This window comes from Pan troglodytes, chromosome 14 (assembly GCF_028858775.2).
Source record: "Pan troglodytes isolate AG18354 chromosome 14, NHGRI_mPanTro3-v2.0_pri, whole genome shotgun sequence".
In the NCBI taxonomy this organism is placed as follows: domain Eukaryota; kingdom Metazoa; phylum Chordata; class Mammalia; order Primates; family Hominidae; genus Pan; species Pan troglodytes.
In genome coordinates, this window is record NC_072412.2 from 45,020,347 (window position 1) to 45,033,592 (window position 13,246).

The 13,246-nt window shown below is 43.6% G+C and overlaps 1 long non-coding RNA gene across 1 annotated transcript in view; it reads right to left on the minus strand.

Moving 5' to 3' along the window:
- Nucleotides 1–4,807: 4,807 nt before the first annotated feature.
- LOC129136823 (uncharacterized) overlaps nt 4,808–13,246 on the minus strand; it is a 52,341-nt gene continuing 43,902 nt past the window's right edge. The window contains exon 3 of the long non-coding RNA XR_008538799.2: nt 4,808–4,988. This is a non-coding gene — a long non-coding RNA (uncharacterized LOC129136823). The remainder of the gene's footprint in view (nt 4,989–13,246) is intronic.

A 13,246-nucleotide genomic window follows, 5' to 3' on the forward strand; every position in this document is an offset into this window, starting at 1 on the left:
GTGTTGGCACACTCCTGTACTCCCAGTTACTTGGGAGGCTGAGGTGGGAGGATTGCTTGAGTCCAGGAGGTCAAGGCTACAGTGAGCTGAGATCGGACCACTGCACTCCAGCCTGGGTAACAGAGGAAGACCCTGTCTAAAAAAAACAAAACAAACAAACAAACAAACAAAAAAACTCATATCCTTTGGCTCAACATTTTATTTCTAGGCATAGCATATAGACAAAGATGGAGGCATCAGGTTAGTTACCCCAGCTCTATTTATAATGGTGAGGAAATGAAAACTGCCCAAGTATCCAACTTGAATATCAAAGATGAAGTATCAGTTAACTGTTACCATTACTGTAAATATTGAATCACCTAGGATTACAATATTATGTTAAACCAAACTACAGGGTATAAAACACTATATTCAGAAATCTGTAAAATAAAAAATTGGCAAAAAGTCTATCTGTCTGTCTGTCAATCTATCCACCTACCATCTATTTCTCTAGCTCCATAGAGAAAAAGACTAAAGAGGAAACCTACACATTAGTAGTCAGTGGTTATGTCTGCACTGTGGCTTATGAGTGACTTTTACTTGCTCCTTTATATTTTTCGTATTTTCCAAATTTCTGTTGTAGTTATGAGTCATGCCTATAAACAGGGAAACAGAAAAAGTTGTTCTTAAAATGAAATGAGCCTGTGGTGAAGGTAGAAGCAAGGAATGAAGATTGTCTCGTAAAAAGTCCTGCAGTGAAGTGACAAGAAAAAAGAAAACAGTAACTCAAGGGGTAGCTGGTTTGCGAAGGCTTGGCTTGGGGTTATTTTATTTTATTTTTTAGAGAGGGGGTCTTGCTATGTTGCCCAGCCTGGTCTTGAACTCTTGATGTCAAATCCTCTCCAGCCTTGGCCTCCAAAAGTGCTGGGATTACAGGTGTGCACCACCATGCCCAGTTCAGCTTGGGCTTATTTTTGAAGATAGGATGCTATAGACCATCCTTTTAGGCAGAGGAGAATGCAATAGAGAGGGTGAAACTGAAGACTCAAAAGGAGGGCAGTCATTCACGAGAATGGCCCTGACTTCAAGTGGTTCTCACGCAGTCAGCTAAGCAACCAGGAGAGGCTGGTCTGGGAGGGAAGAAGGTCTGAAGCTGGGGCCATCGCTGCTGCCCAAACCAGCTGCCCTCCCAGGTCCTCTTCTGCTAGAGGCTCTCATCTGCAGGTGCAGGGCTGCAAAACAGAGCCATCTTTGATGCCTTCCTCAAGGATCCTGTCTACTCTTCTTTGGGCGTCTCCTGTGCCCATCTTTTTCTTCCTATTCTAACTCCCACTGTTAGCCTCAGATCCTAACGTCTCCAAGAGATGACCAAAGTCCCTGCCCTTTGACCTCTGCCTGCAGCTGCCCCCGCTGCCCCCACCCCCATTGTGTTTGCTTTCCCTGGCTTGGGGTTCTTTGGCTGTGCTGTTACCTGCTCTTAAAATCTCCCCACTACCTTCTCTGGGCCAATTCTTGGTCATCCTGCAGACTCAGCTCCAGTGTCCCCTCCCAAGGAGGCCTCTCTGACTCTCCCACTCAGCTCCAACCTGTCCAGAGGATCCTTCCCTGATGTTTGTCCCGGCACTGAGCAGCCTGTGCCATGTGCCTTTACTTCTCTGGATACCCCATAAGATGGTGTGAAGATGGGGCCACGCTTTTATCTGTCATCTTAACCTTAACATCGGATCTGATATCTGGGACTCAGGGAATGCTTGGTGAGTTTTGATGAAGGAAGGAGTGATGCGCACAGCTTATTCCATTCAAGGAAATGATGGGGGGAAGGAACCAACATTTGTCTTATGTCTACTCAGGCATTGTACAAAGTGTAGTATCCTAAGTGCTTTGAATATGCTATTGCAATAAGTCTCAGATAACACAGGGAGGCAAAGGTTATTATTACTCTTTTGCAGATGAGGAAACAGGCTTAGAGAGGAAAATAGTTGCCTGGAATGTACCCAGTTTGCACATAATTAGCACCCATAGCTAACTCCAAAGTCCCCATGGGGGCAGACTATGTCATCCCTCTATCTCCTTCTTCAAGAAACTTCCTGGTGATTGATTGCCACGCCTAGGGAACTAGAAAGTTATTCCTTTGCATAGAAGTTTAGGGTTTCTAACAAATAGCTTTGTATCATGCACACATCTTTAAACAGCTATTTCTTTTCTTCACATCAGGCTGAGAGATCCTCGCAGGCAGGAGCTGTCTTATTCACCTTTCTACAACCCATGGTTCTTGGCAAGTGGTATTGTGTAAATATTTACTGACCTGATTATCAGTCAAATTATTTGTGATGTATTAAGTGAAACAGGATGTTGGATTTTCTGGAGTTAGAGGAGGAAGTATTTTTGTGCAGATGGCCTATTCCAGCACTCATCAAATTATACTAGATGGGTCATTTTCTAAGCACAGGGCCAGCCCTGAGGCTGTAGAGAGAACACATTTAAATTCATGATGAATTCATTTAAAATTCCAGGACAAGAAATCTTTCAGGAGCACTAATGACATCCCCATTTAAAGCTAAATTAATTCTATATGGTTTAAATGATATTATAGTGAAGTGCAAACGAACATAATTGTGATGAGGCCCTGCTTCTGAAAAGGAATCCATTAACAGAGTCAATCATCATAGTTTTGCTATTCATTAATATTACTTGACATCGATGCTACGTCACTCTTCTCAGTTCATTTAGTCAACGCATATTTATGGAGCACCTGTTCCAACCACGCAGGGAACGGGGTGCTTAGAAAAACACAACAGAGATAGAAGGCGCAGTCCTGCCCTGTAGCTGCTCACGGCCCCACGTGTGGTCTCACAGCCTGCAGCCTCAGCATCCCCTGGGAGCTTGTTAGAAATGCAGGCTCTCTGACCCCGCCCCAGACCTACTAAATCAGAATCTCCAGTTTAGCCACATCCCCAAAAGATTTGTATGGCCATTACAATTTGAGAAGCACTATGGAAATCATGATCATCCTGTTGGCAATATAGGACCAACCGTCAAATGAGCTAATTGCTGAATGATATAAAATCTCAAAAAGGCTTACCTACCCTGACTACTTTATCTGCTCCTGCAACCTGAATCTCCCTACCTCACCACCCTTGTAATCTGCTTTCTCTGCTCTATTTTTTCTTTTTTCATGATATTTATCATCTTCTCACATATTATATACTACATATTTATTGTGCGTGTGGTTCACTCCGTCTCCTCCTGCTAGAATTTAAGCCCACAGGAGGAGGGGTCTTTGTCCCAAGAATTACAGATTAGAGCTCTTCAAGGGCGGGATACTTCTGATGTTTCTCCAGCCCCCAGCACAGTCAGAGGCTTTCTAAGTGCAGAACAAGTCTTTCTTAATACTCAGATGGAGCTGGGTGCGGTGGCTCACACCGGTAATCCCAGCACTTTGGGAGGCCGAGGTGGGCAGATCACTTGAGATCAGGAGTCTGAGACCAGCCTGGCCAACATGGTGAAACCCCGTCTCTACTAAAACTATGAAAATTAGCCGGGTGTGGTGGCATACGCCTGTAATCCCAGCTACTCGGGAGGCTGAGGCAGGAGAATCTCTTGAACCCAGGAAGTGGAGGTTGCAGTGAACCAAGATCACATCACCGCACTGCAGCCTTGGCAACAGAGTGAGTCTCCACCTAAACAAACAAACAAACAAACAAACAAAAAACAACAACAACTCAGATTAAGATATACCTGGCTGCTTCCGGAGCCCAAAGACGCTTCCTTCCCTGGGTTTTCAGCGTGTCTCCTTGGTCTGAGTCTTGCAGGCCTCATGGCTAGTGTGACCATATCATCTGGATTGGGACACCTTTGAGATTGCTGGGGTGGGTGGTGGTGAGGAATTATTAATAGTTCCACAGCAGGTACAAATGGGGACCATTTCAAGCAACTATACCGTTACTTACAGGACCCACTGAGTTATTTTAGAGTCTACAGTCCAGTTCCTGGAGGATGGATCTGAAAGTTGCTTCCATGTTAGTTCTTCTGATATAAAGTCAGATTTAAATATGTGTGTGGCAAAATAGTGCAAATTTTCCCCCTGACATACCTTTATGACATAAAGTGAGATCATCTAGGTTGTACATTTGAATTTTTGTTTTTATGGTACGCAGTATTGCTACTTTCATTGGAAAGGGGTAAATGCAAACATATTTATTTTTCCAGAATTGGCTTTTATGCAGACAGTGTTGCCTATCCGAGTGCTAAGCAGAGGAAACAGCAAGTGCAAGAACTTGGGGGTTGGGGGTTAGGGGTGGTGGGTAGCAGGACCCTGCAGCATTTCGGAGTTTGGGTTTGGCTGGGTCTTCTCCCCTCTGCTTCTTGCCCTAACAGGGCTTGGACCTCTTTCTCAAAATGAAAACCAAACCAAAACAACAAAACAAACAACTCCCTCCCTAAAATCTACTTTTCCTCCTTTCTGTCACACAACCCAAGTATATATACATATTATTCTATCTATCTTTTTTTTTTGCAGGAGTGAGGAAACATTTGACATTTTTTCATGAGTATTTAACCTTACATTGTGGGAGAGACACCCTTATTATGCCACCTTCAGTGAAGCAAAGACTGACAATGAATCCTGTCACTGGGACACACCGGCCTCATTACTGAAGGTGCTATGTAAGGCTATGTGATGGTCACCTATGCTGTCCTGTCTGTCCACTGAGTTCTAAGCTTTTTGGGGAAGGGATTGTGGCATATCTTTTTTTCTAAGTCTAGACTCATTTAGTTGCAAAAAACTAATTCAATTCAAATTAGGTCAAGTTTTTTTTTTAATGCCTTATTGGAAGGTTATAGTAACATCTCACACCACCACAGAATGGAGAGCAGGAAGAGTAGCTGACCTGCAGACAACAGGAACAGTGCCTGGAACAGAGCCGTCTCACCACCCTTCAGAGCCGTGTGGTCTCCCTCATCTTTGTGTCCCTCTGTCTCCTTTCTCTGAGCCCGCTTTCTCTTCATGCCTGTGCTCCCATAAAACAAAAACAAACAAAAAAACCATCTTTCTTTGACTTTGTGTTTTTCCAATGGAAGTGCCATTGGCAGCTCAGGTGGGACAATTCTTTGTTGAGTTGATTGTCTGATGTGTTGGTGTATATTTTGCATCCCCCAATGAATGCCAGTGACATCTCCCCACTTGTTCATTGTAACAAACTGAATTACCTCAATGCCTTTCCAAATGACCCCAACTCTGTGATAAGATGGGTACAGCATCTGCTTTCAACAGAGTTTCAGTGTCTTCAGTTCAAATTTTCCAGAGAGAAACTGATTGGTCATCCTGCAACCATTAAATTGGACCCTGGTCCACTCAGCCATGACTGGAAGGCTGCCAAGTCCTGCCCCTTCCACAGGAGCTGAGAGAGGGATTATTCCCAGAAAGGGGTCTGTGACCAGGCAGTTATTCCCAGATAATTAACCAATTTTTTCCCTCTTTGCTCCTGGACATCTAGCTTTTGGTAAGTGCCTATAAATATGTATTAATTGTTGATTGACTAAAGGATGAGGCCAATGGAAGCTAAGGGATAATGAGACTGCCAAGTATAAAGGGGTTACTGGAGAACCTCCAACTGGCCTGCACACTGGGAGGAGTGCTCACTAGTACCTATTGAAATTTATGAGGTTTGTGGAGGGGGCTGGGGGGAGCCTGGCCTCTCCTGTTCCAGTGTAGCACCTGGGATTCCATCTGTGAGGTGGGAAGCCAGCTAGCTAGCAGGACTTTTCGCTTTGCTGAGACCTCCTGTTTCCCTTTTTGCCCCTTTTGCCCAAAAAATTCCATTTTTCTCACCCTTCAAAGTGTCTGCAAGCCTAATCTCTCATGGTTGTGTGACAATGACCCTGTTTTTAGCCGGACTAAGGAGAAGGTCCTACAGCAATAATAGTCATGTTTGCTCAGGAGGCCCTGTTTCTGTGCTGTCTCTTGTCACACTTTTGGAACCAATACCTCCAAGTCATCTATTTTCCCTTCTCTTTTCCTCTGAATCCCAACCTTAACCCTATCTTTCATTTTCTCTGTTTCCACTTTCCCTCATTTTGCATTTTTCTATACCCCCTTCAATGTTTTATGTCCATAAACATGTGACCTTAGTGGTTCTCACTCCTCTTGCATACCTGATAACGTAATATTAATTTACTAAAACTTGAACATACTACTTTATAATCACAAGAATATATGAAAATGCCCTAATTTACCCCCTGAATTAACATACTTTTTGCTTATGTGTTTGCTTTGCACAGCTGTTCACCATTTGAAGAGGTCATCACAATGCTCAAAAGATAATCAAAGAAGCTACTTGAGAATAACATGCCCTTTTTAAAAATAAAAAACAAACAATCCCCATGCTGAACTTGGAATGGTAATGAGCTCAGTCAGGAACCCAACTGCGACCTCCACAGCCAACCCACCCAGCTGGGATATTTGCATTTTATACAAACCATTTTATGATGCTATAAATTTCACATTTTTTACAGTTACAGGTCTTAATCATCATGAAAACCATTTCTGCACGTATCTTTGGTAAACGGAATTAAAATTTCCACATGATCTGAAAATGCTAAATTGTTAATAGCTTCTCTAGGGCTTTGCAGCTTGCTTTGACCTCTGATGATCTCGTCATTGTTTAGGCATATAAAAATCACAATTTAGACTGATGAGCCTAATTTAAGTCTCCAGGCAATTTTCAGTCCATTTTTGCTGCTTTTTCATGTTCTTCACCATAGAAAAAGCCATTTTATAAGCAACCTGGGTACAAAATAATAGACCCCAATTAACAAACCTGGCATATATTATAAACATCACTGTATCTATTGCCATCTCTAAAGAATTCTTTTGTAACATTCAGTCACAATGTGTAATCCTTAGATTTTTAGTTGTTTTATTCAGTAGTTGGCCCATAAACAAATCTGCTCTTCCATTTAAAATTTTCTTCTTAGAGATGGTTTTAACCTCATTCATTTGAAGTTTTTAACTTGTTCTTTTTATATTTGCTTTAATTTTAGGTCATACAGCTTTTTGAAGCACACTCAAGCAAACTTCTTGGATCTAGATAAGCATTTGATTTAAAAGTGATCTTTGAGCTGTTTAATAACTTCTTATGAATATTGTGTGCTCTATGGGAATTCTTCTGAGTTTTTCATTCACTGGCATTTTCTTTATCAATTCTGTATATTTTGAGTAAAAAAAAAACATAAAATAGGGGATGGGTTCACAAGACAATAAATGTAACAAGCTGTTCTTGATTTAACCATGAAATGAAAGCTTGTACTTTGTTGAAAACATCTTTTGCACAAAATGAAGGCATTGATTATTTCTATGGCGATTACCTGCCATAGTTGATCAACAAACACTCGGTGAATACTGAGCAGGAAGTAAAGTGGCTGACTGGCTCAGGAACAGCAGCATTATCTTTGCTGCAATCTTGAGGACCCAGGATTGGAAGAGCAGTGACTGTATTGGTTGAGGCTTGTAAACCCTTTTCTCCCACCAAGTGTGTGTAGTTGATGGAGTAATGGGGAGATAGAAAATTGACTGTTAATTAAATTTTCATGAGAATAAGTGAAAACTGAAGAACCTGGACACATTTGTAAAGGTTCTGATGAATCCATCTTGTCCTTATGGTTTTGGGTCATATGAGATGCTGAATTTGTCTTTTGGATTCATGTTAAGAATTTCTGGGAGGCCGAGGCGGGTGGATCACAAGATCTGGAGATCAAGACCATCCTGGCTAACACGGTGAAACCCCGTCTCTACTAAAAATAAAAAAAAATTAAAAAAAAAATAGCTGGGTGTGGTGGCGGGCGCCTCCCCAGCTACTTGGGAGGCTGAGGCAGGAGAATGGTGAGAACCTGGGAGGCAGAGCTTGCAGTGAGCCGAGATAGTGCCACTGTACTCCAGGCTGGGTGACAGAGCAAGACTCCATCTCAAAAGAAAAAAAAAAAAAAAAGAATTTCCTAGTTGATCTTGCCTACTTCAGCCTCATCACACTGCCCCTAGTTTATCCTTTCCAAATGTAAATGTGATTCAATTATGCCCTCTTTAAAACTCTTCAAAGTTGTCCTGTGGTTTATAGGGGAAAAATACAAATGAGTTGGCAAGACCTCTAAAACTAGCATCAGTTGGCCCCAAGCCACCCATCTGGCCATGCCCCAAAGCATTCCCCATTTGCTCATTCCACTGCATGGAGCCCCTGCAATGAATCAGTTTTCTCTTCTTGTGTGTGCATCTAAAGAACTCTCCCTTCTCTGCCCTTATAACCCCTTAGCAAACTCCTATTCATCCCGTGAGACCCAGTTCGAGCATTACCTCTGAAGTTTTCCCTGACCACATCCCTCTCCTAACTGAATTAATAGTCCCCTCCTTGCTGACACATCTCTGTGTTCATACCTCTATTCCAGAACTTATCATATAATATTGTAACTACTTTTCTCCAACAGGCTAGTAGTTCTTTCCATGGTTACATAACAAAGACACACAGGAAGACTTTTTCAAAATACCTGTTCTTAGGCTGCAATCCTAAAGATTCCAATGTAGTAGGACTGGACTGGGGTAGAGCTCAGGAATCTTTTTTTTTTTCTTAAGTGTTGGAGGTGACTCTGACCAAGTGCACATCTGGTTGAGAATCATCACACGGAACTGGGAGTTCTGGGCAGGCCAGGACTGGACCTTGTTCATTTTTGTCCCCCCTGCCCTTAGCAGAGTGGCACTTAGTAGACTCCCAGGTGATGTGGAAAGAAGAAAGAAAGAGAAAAAGGAAGGAAGGAAGGGAGGGAGGGAGGGAGGGAGGGAGGGAAGGAGGACGGAGGGGAAAGAAAGGAAGGAAGGAGGAAGGAAGCAAGAGAGAGTGAGAGCAAATGAGAAAGAGAGAGAAAGAGAAAGACAGAGAAGGTAGAGGAGTTCTAGACTTATTGGAAGAATCTTACACTCTGGGGGAAAAATACTGCAAATACAGGGAGTTTTGTGAAAAGATGTCCCCTGGTTTAGCTATAAGGACCAGATCTATCTCCCAAGAAGATAGAAACCAGAAGATAGATACACTTAGAAAAGTGTACTGGTATCTGCTGAGTGTGTGGGCACAGTCCAGCCATGGGAGTTGTTCCTCTTCTTCTAGTTATTGGGTAAGGGCCAATCTGAACCATCCATAGAAAACACCTCAATCAGCCTCTTCAGTTTGACCTGCAGTACATCACCTTCTCTGGTAGTCTGACACCCAGTTTCCGCTTCTGTAAGTGGAAGCCTCGCCAAGTATCCCCATTCTCAGAGCAATCGTGTGGCCATCAGGCGGTCAGTATGTCACTGCAGAACACAGGGTTCCTCCTCATGCCTCCATTTGTCAGTCCCGCCCCAAGCCCAGAGCCATGGCCAGGCTGATTTGCTCTGATGTCAAGGGTCTGCACAGGACTGGCATCTTGCTGAATAGGATCGGGCAGACAAGAGAAGATTCCAGAGTGGGGATCTTTTCAATCTCTGGAGGAGCTTTCCAGTGGTAGGCATAGTGCCATCATTTTGCTCTGTACTGAACACCAGGCTTAAGGCTAAGCACCATGCAAAATCAGCCCCACCAGGGCTGCCAGACTGGTGCAAAAACAGATCTTCCCCAACTACTGGGATAATGCTTTTACACTCCTGGTTTTCCCAATCGTTAGAAAACAGACCTCAAGATTTCAGCAGTCTAGATGCCCGATATGCGCCTGGTCAGAGCTGTCTGGAATTGCTAACCACTGTGGGGTTTTGTTTTTAAATATATGCCCTGGTTATGGAAGGAAAACTCGTTGTGCAGAGCTCTGCATTTCAAGCACAAAACCTGATATGAGGAAGAATTATGATTGCAGCAACCACAGTGCAGCTCCACTTTGGGGCTCTGCCAGAGTTCCCATAAAACCCTCCTTTTTCTGTAGTCTACACCATGCTCTCTTTGTAATCAATTTAAGAGGCTTTTATGAGATGCCAGAGCATGTTACTTAAAACATTCCCATTTATTTTGCCTTACTTTATGTTTTTATTACACAGAATTTGAATTAAATCCATTTGGCAATGTTTTACAGTGGAGGGAGGCCAGGCAGGGGTCCGTCAGGAAGAGAAAAGGCATTTGTCATGGAAGGAAAGCGCACATGGTCAGGTGGCTTAGACTCCAGCACGGGGAAGAGAGATGGAAGCGCCTGAGGGTGGGGAAGTGTGCCAACCCTCCCCTCAACTCAGTGAGACATGGAAAATTCCTCATGCTCTTCTGGAGCCTCTCTCCTTCCTACAATTTTTGGTAATTTTTTTAAGGGCTGGCTCTGCCTTCCATTGTTCTGCTCAAAAACCTTCCATGAGAAAATTTGTCTTCAAAATAAAGATCAAATTCCACATTGTGGTATTTTTCATCACCTAGGATTTTCCCTCAATCTGCCCCTACCACTTGATGAAGTTCTTTCCTTCTCTTGCTTTTTACTCTCCAGCTAAACATGAAGTGCTTCCTCTTCATGCCTCCTGCACCAGCCTTCAAATCCTACCCCATGGTCGAAGCTAAACAAAATGTCAGCTCAGCCCCCGTATTTCCCTTAATGCTTTCAGAAGGAAGTAGTTGAGCCCCACTGTGAATGCCTATTGCATTTTATTTGTACTTCTTATGACAATTAACACGTTTTGTCTTGATGTCTGTAATACATGCCCTTTGTTTTCCAAATTATAAGTCTAGAGCAACAGTTGCCTGAATATTTTATCTTTGAATCACACTTACCACCTAGCCCAGTGACTCGAACATCAGAGGACTCAGAAAGTACCTGTTGAATGGCTATGTGTATGCTGGCACCAATAAGCAAGTTCAGAAATAAGAAACATTTGCCACTTATCTGTAAGTGGGGCTAAAGCCCTTGTTTTAGAGGCTGTTTCCACTGTTGCAGCTACTCGCACACCCTACCCGAAAGCAGACGGGCGATCACTTGAGTCTGCCCCATGGCCTCAAGCTCCCACAGATCAGCCTGCTCCATGCCCAGAGCCACGCCAGGCTGATTTGCTCTGAGGCCAGGGATCTGCACTCAATGACGTCTTGTAGAAGCAATTTGGGCAGACAAGAGAAGAGTGGCATCAGAACGAAATCCTCCCCATTTCTAGAGGAGTATTCTAGCCACAGGAATAGTGGCATCCTTTTTCTCTGTACCCAGTACCAGGATTGGGTTCACTTGGCTGCAAGAAAGAGAATCTTATTTGGCCCCGAGGACCCCTATGGTGCTGTAATCAGGCCAAGCCCCTGGGGGACTCACCCGGATCTGGGGACTGACAGAGGAAGATGGCGGAAGATGGCAAAAGTTTAGTCAAGGACCTAAAATGAAGCCAGGAGGCCATTTTGGCTTGAGCCTCAGGCACATCTTAAGTAGAGAACACCAGACCCTGGAGATCACAGCCCCTGCTTGAGAAACTGCCAAAACACCTGCTGTTACCTTCATTATTTCCTGCTGAGCTGGGCAGTCCCTGACCACAGGCGCCCTTTTAGACTGTTACAACCAACCCCTTGACTCCAAGGCTGCTTTAGATACAATCACACCAATTGTAATATTTGACAAACAACTCTTGAAATTGCCCCACTAGTTTGGCCTTTTTTCTTTAAAAGCTTGAACTTCATTTTTGTTCTCAGGAGCACTTCCCAAAGTAACTTCGAAATGTTTCCTGGGCTGTGGTCACTCAAATTTGGCTCACATACATTCATTGTTGCCTAAGCCATGCCTTAGTTTCTTTCTAGGTCCACAGGACTCTGCCACAGGGTTGAAACTTTATTCTGCTGTTCCACCTTGACTGGACGCAGCCACACACTTCACATCTGTTTTTTTTTTCTATGGAGCCACCAGCAGGGCTCTTCACCTAGATAAGGTCTCCTTATCCCTGACTCTGCTGCATGACCTTTTGGCTATAATTCCTGCAACCAGTGGGCACATGCACTGTATCTTTCTTGGTTAGACTTTCTGAGAAAAAAAAAAATTGGGATGGGTCCTGCCCATCTCTGTAAGCCAGATGATCACAGCCCTTGGGACAGGTACCTTCCTTTGAATCAGTGAGCAGAGACCAGGAAGCAGGGGCAGGTGTGCACCATGGGTGTGAGCAGTGGGAGCTTGGTCAGGCAGGCACCACAGGAGACATGTCCAATAGTATCAATGCCCCCCTCTGCCATGACCTTGCAACTAGGGAAGGCTGAGGAAGAAAGACACTCTGCTCCCTAGTCAGAGCAGCAAGAGAAACCTGGTGATCAGAAGATATGGCAGCTCATTTCCTCAGATGTCAAAGCTCTGACACACTGCAGATGAGACCTGGGGAGAAATGAAATGACTACAGGTGAGCCCAGAGTTACTGGTGCTATGATCTGCTACTGGTGTAGCTCCCAAATTCATATGTTGAAATCTAATCCCCAATGTATTTGTAGTAAGAGATGGGGCTTTTGGGAGGTGGACTAGGTCATGAGAGTGCAGCCCTTCTGGATGGGATTAGTGACCTTATAAAAGAGGCTTGAGGAAGTCTTTTTGCCCCTTCTACCATGTGAGGACACATCGAAGTTGCCATCTACGAGGAATAGGCTCTCACCAGACACTGAACCCACTGGCGCCTTGATCTTGAACTTCCCAGCCTCTGAAACTATGAGAAGTAAATTTCATTGTTTATAAATTACCCAGTCTAAGGTATTTTATTATAGCAGCCTGAATCGACTAGGGCAGTTGCAAAACAAAAACTAAAAATATACATAAGGGAGAGAAAGAGAGAGGAAAAAAGTATTTTAAACACTTTAATTAGTAGCTGAAGCCAGAGGCCAGTCTTTTGAACTGAATAATAACCTGTTATGTTTCAGATTCATTTTTTATCCTGGGTCCTCATTTTTAAGACATTTGAGGTTTGGCCTTGGATACTTAAAAAGAATAAACCCTCATAAGACATTGCTTGATTCATGCATAAGACACAACAGCTTCTGATGTTCATTGCAAGTTTTGCCTCTAGAAGTGACTAACGCTCATTCAATTCTTACCTAACAAGCTCTCCATTCTGAGCAGCTTTCACTCCTTTATAATCACAGATGCAGAGCCATGATTAGCTGTTTAATCTGGTGACCACAAGCACTAGTTATTTCTTTTAGCAGATTCAAGCAATCACCCCCATGTATCTCTGAGACAAGAGTCTGCTAAGATCTGAGTACAGGGTGCTAATGATCAAGGGTAGTGCCCTCCTCTGCCTCCTCCCTCCTCCCTCCCCTACTCCCCTTTCCTC